The 10423-nt window shown below is 36.6% G+C and overlaps 1 pseudogene; it reads left to right on the top strand.

Annotated features, from left to right (window-relative positions):
• Positions 1–7811: 7811 nt before the first annotated feature.
• Positions 7812–9926, top strand: LOC132162635 (probable WRKY transcription factor 48; annotated as a pseudogene).
• Positions 9927–10423: the final 497 nt, after the last annotated feature.

A 10423-nucleotide genomic window follows, 5' to 3' on the forward strand; every position in this document is an offset into this window, starting at 1 on the left:
TGATGGTGTTGAACTCATACATGCTTGACAAAGCCGCCATTAGACCTGTTGTGGTCTTCTCCTTTACAACGTTGTGTGCAATTGACTTTCACAATGATAATCTGGTAACTGTTAGGATTTTACGATCAAGCAGAGCCCACTCGTTATCATACATATCGTCGGGTTGTTCTCCTAAAAGAGGTTGATGAAGATCCTTCCCATAAAAAATATCTTCAATCTATACCTTCCAATACCCAAAATCTTTTCCGTCGAACTTCTCAATCCCTATCATTCCTTCTTCTACTGCCATCGCTCCCACTTGAACCAAAAGCTCTGATACCAGTTGTTAGGAAATTAATCCTATTTTTCAAGACCTGTGAGATGCGAAAAATAAGAAGAATGTGAAATAACAAAGATAAGCAATCACACATGACACAAAGATTTAAGTGGTTTGGCTTAACAAGCCTACATATACTGGCGGAGACGACCCAGAGAAAATTCACTATCAAAAGATGAGTACAAGAGAGTAACAATGCGAGAAAACCACTCAAACCCAAGGCCCCAAATACATCCAATTCTCACTTTGCCCAAAGGAAAATAATAACAAAAGGAAAAGAACATTCTCTCTTTCTTGCTCTCACTTTTCTCTCTATTGCTGGCACACCAAAACACAAAGCAATTTTACTTTGATTTGCTCTTACTACCTACAGCCAGCACTAGCCTTTATATAGAAGGCAAAGTCGGTGCTTTTTTTTCTCCTCTTACAACTAGGACTTGGATTCCATGTAGTATAAGGAAAAGCAAACCTTTCCTTCTTAGAGAAGGACAAAACCTTGGGGCCCACACAAAACTTGATGGGTCAAGGCACACGTTCTCAACACCTCAATGGCCAACACCTCAATGGCTCAATTTTTCGTTGAAGTTGGAAAGTGAAAGAAAAAACGCCAAAGTCCCGAAGTCCTCAAGAAGAAAATGCAGGAGATTGGACAATCGTTCTTCAATCTTTTTAGATTAGAAAGATAGAAACAAAACGTTGCTTAGAAAGTTAGAAACAACATCATGAAAACAATTAATTTACAAGAAAAATTTAAATTTAAATCTAAAAATTTAATTACATAACTCAATAGCTCAATTTTTTATTGAAGTTGGAAACTGGAAAGTGAAAGAAAAAACGCAAGCGTTGCCAAGTCCTTAAGAAGAAAATGCAGCCTATGCAAAAGAGATTGGACAATTGCCCACTTGTCTTTTTAGATTAGAAAGTGCAGAGCGTGAAGTGGGTCAATTTCTTAAAATAAAACAAAACTGCAGCTTGGTTAGAAGGTTAGAAACAAAACGTGGCTCAGAAGGTTAAAAATCATATCATGAAAGGCTGGACAGCCTGGACATGGTTGCACGGTTGTAGAGGTTGTACCCCTCTTTCTTTCTTTTTATTCTTTTCTTTTTTTCTTGCATGCCTTACCTTTTGGATTCTCTTGTTAATGAAACATTTTGATAGAAACAAAATGTGGATTAGAAGGTTAAAAATCACATCATGAAAGGCTGGGCAGCCTGGACATGGATGCACCGTTGTACAGGCTGTACACCTTTTTCTTTTTTTTCTTGTATGCCTTACCTTTTGGCTTCTCTTGTTAATGAAACAGTGTGGTTTAGTGAAAGTTGTGAAACTGTAGATCATCTTCAACCTTTCATTTCTCTAAAACTTTCAAATTCATGGCTGAGGCTAACGGGGGCATAATCATGGTTGGGGGTGAGGGGTGGCATAAGAACATTTTTTACCAACGTAAGGAGAATTTTTAGGAGTTGATCCCCTCAACACCCCAAGCACCCCACTGCCGCTAGCTCTTCTAAGATGCATTGAATTAATTGATGCGATTTTGGGGGCGTTACATTAGGCGAGTAGATCATGAGAGGTTTCTCTCCATACACGCCCCTCAAACTCAACGCAATAAGAGTGACATTGGGTTGTGCCCCAAATAATTATAATGTAGTGATTGATAGAAGTTGAAGGGTTAATGGATTTACTAGGTTCAATAGGGTTCATTAGAAGTGAAAATTTTGGACTTTGGGTTCTGACCGAATGTTTGATGGGGGGCCACCAATCGTTCAATCTACAACCTTAGAACCGCTGGGTAATAATAGTACACCGAATGTTTGACAACCAACCCTAGAACTATTGGGTATTGACCAAACGTCCAACCCGCAACCCTCTAACCGTTGTGTAATAGTACATCAAATGTTTGACCAGTGACCACTGAACATTCGACAACCTGTAGAACTAAGATAATAGCATCCTCAGCTTTTTTAACCTTAGAAATACCCCTCACTCACCCCTTTAAATTTCATTATGCCTTTGTTGCCCCAAGAAAACTCTGTTAGAGTGTGTGTGTGCGTTTTGGAAGAAGATGAGAGTTTTCTTAAAGGCCTTACTTCAAGGGAATAATCTTCTAAGCCTAACTTGTCCTTTACTTAGTTGTTATGCTGGTTAAGTGCTTGTTATAGTCTAGTTTGTAAGTTTTGAGCTTGTAGTTATGTTGTTGGATTTAATTTTGATTTAAGCATGAGTTAACATTTTAATGATGTTAGAAGTAGTTTGTTTGTTTGTTTTTTTGTTTTTTTTTTTTTTTTTGCGCATGAATATGTTATTTTGGGCTAGAACTATGTTAGAGATCATGTTATGGTCTTAAAACTTACTTAGAGGTGGTTTAGTGGCTTTTTAGTTCAAAATGAGTTGCACCAAACGTCCGAACCTCTTTGGCCGAACATTCGATGTCGTGGCCAAACGTTCAAGCTCCTCTGTTCAAACGTTTGATGGTCAGGTAGAATGTATGTTTTGAACATGTTTAGGTTTAGGACTTGCTTTACTTAGAACTGATAATAGGTCTTTTTCTCATTATTACGAGGGTGTGGAACCTTTGGATGAGTTTGTGAAGGAGCTATACGACCCAAATGAGTACAAACTCACATGAATACTTTTTGAACTTTTTTGCATTGCACGAATATTTTATATGAACCAAACATGCATTTTTACAACTATCATAAAATACACTTTGGATTACTGTGAATTCTATTTTGTGAAAATGTGTAATGACTAAGCAAGTTAACTAAGAGATGAGATACCTAAGATATGCATGTAAAAGATTGACAAGATTAATTGCATTGTATAACATGGTACACTGGTATGTGTATGATAACAGCTATGAGCTTACTATACAAGTTAACTCTATGGTCAAATATGTGTGTGTTTATATGGACCTTGGATCCAACAGTTGTTCGTGACCGGCGCAACCATGTTTGATTGGCAGATCACTACAATACGTACATTATTAGTAGTGTGGGCTACCCGAAGTCAAACTCATTCGGATTGCTAGTGTTATGAACGGTAGCATGCAATATTCAAGGTACCAATATTGTATTACAGGTCTCCTTGGGATACCATCAACCTTGTTGAGAATTGGTAATATTTCATGTAGACCATACAGTTTGAACTATGACTTAACTATCATATACAACATATATTATATCTATATTGCATCCATGATAAACTGTTCCACGACAATGCTGCATGTGGTTTTTAAACAACTGAATTTATCATTTAATGGTGTGTATGTAATGTGCATTTTACTCATTAAGTTGTTGGACTTACTATTGTATGACCTTAGGATCGTCTGGACTTCTTTCCTATTTTTCCGTTATCTATTGTTCAAGTGGCTTTCGCAAAAAATTTCTATAAGTGTTTAAAATCTCATTTTCTTCTCCCTTATGAGATTTATGACTAATCCAATTCTATTGTAAACACTCAGAGGGTGTCTTTAATCCTAATTTAGTACGAGGTATTAAAACCACCCACCTAATATGGAGGTTGGAGATCCACCCTTGCTCTTTTGGAGGGATAGGGGTGGCTCCACCCCACTCCTCTTTTGTAGGGGTGGAAGGGTAGAGATCTAACTTGAATAGGAGGCAACAGTAGAGGTGAAACTCCATCTACATTGTTCCTTTGTGAAATGACTATTTAGTTTCTTCTTCTTCTTCTTCTTCATTTTTTTTTTTTTTTTTAGTTTTTAATTTTTATTTCTCTTTTGTGTTTTTTATTTTAATTTTTTTGTTGGACATAATGTGTATATATGGCATGATGCAAGGCTATTTATATATTTGACAAGGTTTTTTTTTTTTTGAAGTTGATGCGAAAAAAAAAAAAAAAAAAAAAAAAAAGACAGTTAGGACTTCTTTTGCTAAAAAAAAGGAAAAATAAAAAAATAAAAAATTATGGATTGGACTATGTCAAATGGTCTTTATTAGTTCTAAAAATTAAAAAATTGGATGAATAAATGAGGAGGTAAAAGGGTAATTTTGAATGATTAATGTTGTCTTACTTATATAAAAAGAAAGGGTTAAAATGCAAAAACCATTAGAGCCCCTTAAATGGAAAGTGGAAAAGAGCTGTGAAATGCAACAAAACGTCGACATCTCAAACATTGTCACCTCTCTGTGATTAAATATTTGAAAACATGATGGAAAGAAGAGAAAAGAAAGGTGGAAAAAAGAAGTGAAAGGAAACAAGAAAAAAGAAAGCAAAGATCTAGAGGGCGTGTATTGGAAGCAATAGTGTAGAATATACTAAAACCGCGTAAAAGTGCATTTTCTTTCAAAGGCATATCAAACAAAAGTTAGCCGTTCGATTTGATACGTGGGACAACAAAAGCACTAAGATTTAACGGGACTGGATTTGCTTGTCCCACGTCGTGCTCTGGGCCATGGGGACGGGGACCAGGCCCCGTGTATCGTGGCAAAGCTGGTTTCACATGAAGTGTACAATAATGTTTTTTCTAACACCTTTTCTTTTTCTTTTTCTTTTTCTTTTTATTTCTATATACCAAATCTTTTCTCGTGATTTGAATTGACATACAAGTTTTTGGAATTTTTCTCCGTAGGAACCAGTTTGTACCACAATCTGGTAATGATTATTAATGTGCAATGATACCATGCAGAGGAATATCACATGAAACTTGTTCCATGATTTTGGTGGACTCCCCATATATATATATATATATATATATATATATATATATATGTGTGTGTGTTAAATGCACCCAAATAAGTAAAAAAAAGAGTCACCTTTTTCTCTCTTTTTTTGGGGCCAGATTAAAGGTAGCTAATTAGAGTTTATTTTTGATAAAAATATTAGTTTAATAATGATTAGGGAAATGCAACTAGTTACATCAAATTCATCAAAAAGAAATCAAACCGCATTATGGGTCCTAGTTAATATAGTAGACAGCAAGATATAGTTGCCTAGCTTGCTGGGAACTTGCAAATGTCCACTAATACTTACAAATTTTTTTCAAGATTTGTCGGGATAATATAACTACTCTTTATACACTAACAATATAGTTTACAGAGCACTTATTACGATAATCATTAAGTAATTAAATTTATTTCTTAAATTTTTTTTACCGCACTCATAAAGACTATATATTATATATGTTTATAAGAGAATTATAGTGAAAATTGTAACATCTCAAATATTTTTTATTTTCTACTATTGTCATTTTAATGTTGCTTGACTATATATAACTTTTGTTGAGTAAATTAAGATAAATTTTTAAATCACCCAAATCCTAATCTCATTAAACGCATGCATGATATGACGTTAGATCCCAAGACTTTTTAAAATAAAGTGGTTACTACTCAACCTTTTAGATCGTAAACTCTTGATTAGACCAGGCAAATGTGTGAATGAGGTTAAAACACAGGGACAAAATTTTATATGCACTAATTAAGAAAGTAAAAAAATAATAATAAAAAAAAATGAATTCGATCGGAAATCAAATAGTCGTCAATTGACGGCGTTGGGTTGTCGGGAAAGAAGCGAGAGATGTGAGTGAGTCAAAAGTGACGCAGAACTTATGTCATCATGCGCACAACATGTCAGGCATGGACCACACGTGTCGAAGCTTCTTTCACACGCTCACCAGGCAGGCATTATGTACTTGTCCTTTTTCCTTTACTTTCCGGGAAAATTTTTACTGCTTCAATCTTTTTCTCCTCTAGAATTTGTTTGTTTTTGCTCTATGCATGAAAGTTTGCCACGTGACTCACTCAACCAACTAATATTACTGAGATGCCCTTCCACCTTAAAGAATTTCTCATATTAAGCATTTAGTTAATAAACATTTTGGGCTAGCTTCTTGGTTGAATGAGTTGCCCTAGTAATATTACCAACTCAAAAAAAAAATTTTAAAAAAAAAAAAGGAAAGAAAAAACGAAAGAAAAAGAAAGAGGAGTTGCCTTAATATTCACTTCAGTCCCCCATCAAATGCGGTCTTAATACAGCGTTTGCTAAGACGTTTTTTCCAACATAGAATGAGGTAATTGGTTGATACAAATGTGTTTTTTTCCTTGCATATTTCTAAGACGTTGACATGTATTCCCCATTAAGAAGGCCAACAATATGGTTGGTCCTCATAACACATTTTCAACTTTCTCAATGAAGATTCTAGTATTTTGATCAACATCACGTTAATTTCCTTGGACATGCATCCAATACAACAGCAACTTTAAGCATATTACACATCGTATGTATGGAAGTCAACATATTTGTGACAGCTAATTAATTAAAAACATTTAATTTCAAGCTAATTAAGCAAAACAAATTGTTGGTATAAAAGGACTCTTCACTTCATTCTCTTTCTGATGTTTGGATGAACTGATTTGATGCGATGTAATGACTACTCAGAAACATTGGAGTAATTCGATCAACATGGGAAAAGTCAAATCCATGCCAATACCAACAATTTTTGCTCTCCCTAAATTTGAAAATTGAGCATTTGAATTAGTGTCCTTTTATAGGGTGTTACTAAATTGCATGTTGCAAATCTTTTTGAAAGGGCAGGGTGAATGCATAAACAGATGGTGTATGGTGTTACGATCTTAAGTGTTTTATACGACTTGTAAGCTCTTAGGTAATTTCTCTTGACAAGCTAGTTTTCAAGGTATCAGTGAGTTCTACCTAAATTTAATATCATTTGGAATTATAATCAAGCATCATATTACTCTTTTGAGTTATAGAGAGGCAACCTATAAGATAGAGTGATATATATTGGATTTGTAAACATAATAGTATGTAATGATCATATGTGTTCAAAATAGTTTAATTAATTAGTACAATCTTAATTATATGTATATAAAATCTTAAGCTTTTGAGTACCATTCTTTTACAAACTAGCTTTCAAAGATAAGTTACTTAAGGTTTTGTATCAGATGATTGTAGTCAACTCGTGCTACAAAATTCCACAACGAGCACAACTCTCATGTTTAGTTGCCACAGTTGAGTTGAGAACCTGAAGTAGATTGTCGGTGTGCATCAACAGAAAGCAAATTGGGAATAAGAGTCTAATATTAATATGCCACATAACAATATGTAAAGATTGTTGTAGAGACTTGTGCATTAATATGGGTTTTTGTTGGTATAAATAAACAAAGAATAGATAATATTAAAAGGGGCATTTTGGTCATTAAACGGGTAATTTGTCCGTTGTCAACGTGCCACCAAAGAGAAAAACCAAAAAAAAATTGGGGGAAATTTTGCCGTTAAAAAGGAGAACCCCGCGAAGGAAACTCAAAAAACAGGAGGAGGAGGAGGAGAAGAAATCGCAAGCAAACGAGACACCCTTTTGTTGAGCCCACGTGTGATCCGAAAGAGGGCTTCCACACACAGAACCGGTAAACCAGTCAAAAAGCCGCGTTTGCGAATGTGGACCCTCAGTGGCGGTCCTGACTACATTTAATGCGAACACCGTCCAGTCGACAAGGTCCGTACGCATAGTTAACCGGCAACTGGCAGTCAGTTTTCCTAGGTGGGAAACCTCTATTAGCCAACCTGTTCCCCAAAATCTTAACCCAAACATCTCTCATTCACACTCGCAAAAACTCCAAACAGTCTTTCTCTCTTTCTCTCTCTTTCTGTGTTTTGTAAATAAAACTAGAGGGAGAGCAAGAAGTTTGGAATGAAGAATATGTGCTGCTGATCAAGTCCATGGACAAGAGAGAGGAGCTGAAGACCGAGAATTCAATGGCAAATTCGACATTTTCCGATGAGATTCCGAGCAGTTTGCCTTTATCGAGCATCTTTGACATGCCATGTATGGAGAGTGATCATCAGCATCATCATCATCAAAAGGGGTTGTCTTTAGGCTACATGGACTTGCTGGGCATCCAAGACTTTGACAGCCCATCTTTATTCGATTTGTTTCCGGCGCCGATGATGCCTCAGTCTCAGCCTCCGCAACCTGATCACCTGCAACAGCAACAAAAGCTTGTTCCCTCGCCGGCCTCCACGGTCCCGGCCGAGTCGTCCGAGGTGGTGAACACTCCGGCGACACCCAACTCGTCGTCGATTTCAATGAAGCCGCGAATGAGGACCGAACTAAGGCTGGTGGAGAAGAGGAGGAGGACCAAGACCATGAAAAGACTAAGAAACAGTAAGACCCTTAATTACTCTTTCTTTTCTTTTCTTTTCTTTTCGGTTTTGTTGAATCTATCTATATCTATATATATAGCTACTCAGTTGGTTTTGGTGAAACATGATAATGAGTGATGGGGTAATTAAAGAGAAAAAAGATTCGGTAATTATTTAATTTAAAGCATGAATTTCATGGGGTTTCTAATTTCTCTTTAACCCTTTTGAATTTCTGATACAAAAAAAGGTTTTAAGTGTTTGTTTCCACTTTCTATGTGGGTTTAGGTTGAAACCCAAAAAGAAGAACCAAAAAAGGCAAAGAGAGCCGAGATTTGCATTCATGACAAAGAGTGAGGTTGATCATCTCGATGATGGGTATAGATGGAGGAAGTACGGCCAGAAAGCTGTCAAGAACAGCCCTTATCCCAGGTATATTTTTTATTTTTATATTTATATTTATTTATATATCAAACACCCCAAATTTAATTTAATTTAATTTCATCAAACTTTTTTGTTTCTTGATGAACACGAAATGTTTTTTGTTTTGTTTTGTTAATGTGAACAGGAGCTACTACCGTTGCACCACTGCCGGATGCGGCGTAAAGAAGCGCGTGGAGCGCTCCTGCGACGACTCTTCAATAGTCGTCACGACATACGAAGGACAGCACTCGCATCCGTGCCCGGTGACGCCACGTGGAAGCATTGGAATAGCGCAGGAATCCGCAGCCGGCTACGGCGCCATGGGCTCGCCATTTGGTGTACATCCACAAGCACAAGCGCAGTATCAACAGGCTTATATATACAGCTCACAGCCGCCGCTGACTAATTTGAATCCCTCGTTCCATAGTTTTGTTCGAGAGCGACGACGTTTTGCCACATCCTCCGAAGCTTTGCTTCGAGACCATGGGCTTCTGCAGGACATCGTGCCGTCGCAGATGCGGAGGGAGCCTAAAGAGGAGTAGATTTGATTAATGGTAATTAAATGGTATGTAATTCTCTGACTGACTCGATCATCTTGGGTTTTGTCTTTTAGATCAGAAGAAAGAAAACCCACTTCACCATTTCTTAGAGAAGACCTTTTGGATTGATAATTACCGCTGTAAAATGATCTAGCTAGGCTTTAGCCATTGGAGGGACTCGTTTCTTTTTTTCTTTTTTTCTTTTTTTGTGTTATTCTTTGTACTAATAAATTATTCAATTATGGAGATATGGGGTTTGTATCTTTTTTTCCCCTCTTTAAAGTCGTATTCTTCTTCTTCTTCTTTCTCGTCTTGGGTACATGTGCATTGATGTTATCAAGGGGTATATTGGTCAGAGTATATACTTTAGGGTTAGGGTTTTCTCACTGAGCTAGCAGAGTTCATCTTCTGTCTCAAATCCTTATAAGGAGGACTTTATACTCGTAAAAGAGAATAATGAAAGCTGGGAACTTGATCCTACTTTTTCTTTTAGTGGGGAAACCCTAAAGACTGGATTGTTGTGAAAAGTTTGTGTAGGGGGCCTGGGGAGTTAAATGCGATGTCTTGGAACATGCATGGACGTGCAAGATGTAACTATATATATATATATATATTATCTTTGTTATTTAATGCCTTTTTCATGGAGATTAATTTTTTCTTCCTCTTTATGCTTATTAATCTTATTAGAAGCAATTAACAAAGATTAGGTGATGAACTTCTGGGCAAGGAAATGGGTTGTTGTGGTTCTTCAATATCCTCTGGATATGTTTGGTTTAGGCTTTAAGCATTGGAGGAGATATGGGGTTTCCATGCCTAGTGGAATTATTGTTGAAGTCCTTGTCCGGCCAAGTTATTATTACTCTGTCTTCGATCCCTATCTAAGAATGTCCGATTTTTACAAGCTTTTGAATGGCCATGCTACTTGTTTCCCTAGATAACTTGTTGCCTCATCTAAGTTATCTAGACCAGTACGAAATGGAAGGCAATTGAGTTGTACTAGCTACCTCTAGGCTGTAGCAACATCTAATCC

Source organism: Corylus avellana, chromosome ca1 (assembly GCF_901000735.1).
Source record: "Corylus avellana chromosome ca1, CavTom2PMs-1.0".
NCBI lineage: Eukaryota > Viridiplantae > Streptophyta > Magnoliopsida > Fagales > Betulaceae > Corylus > Corylus avellana.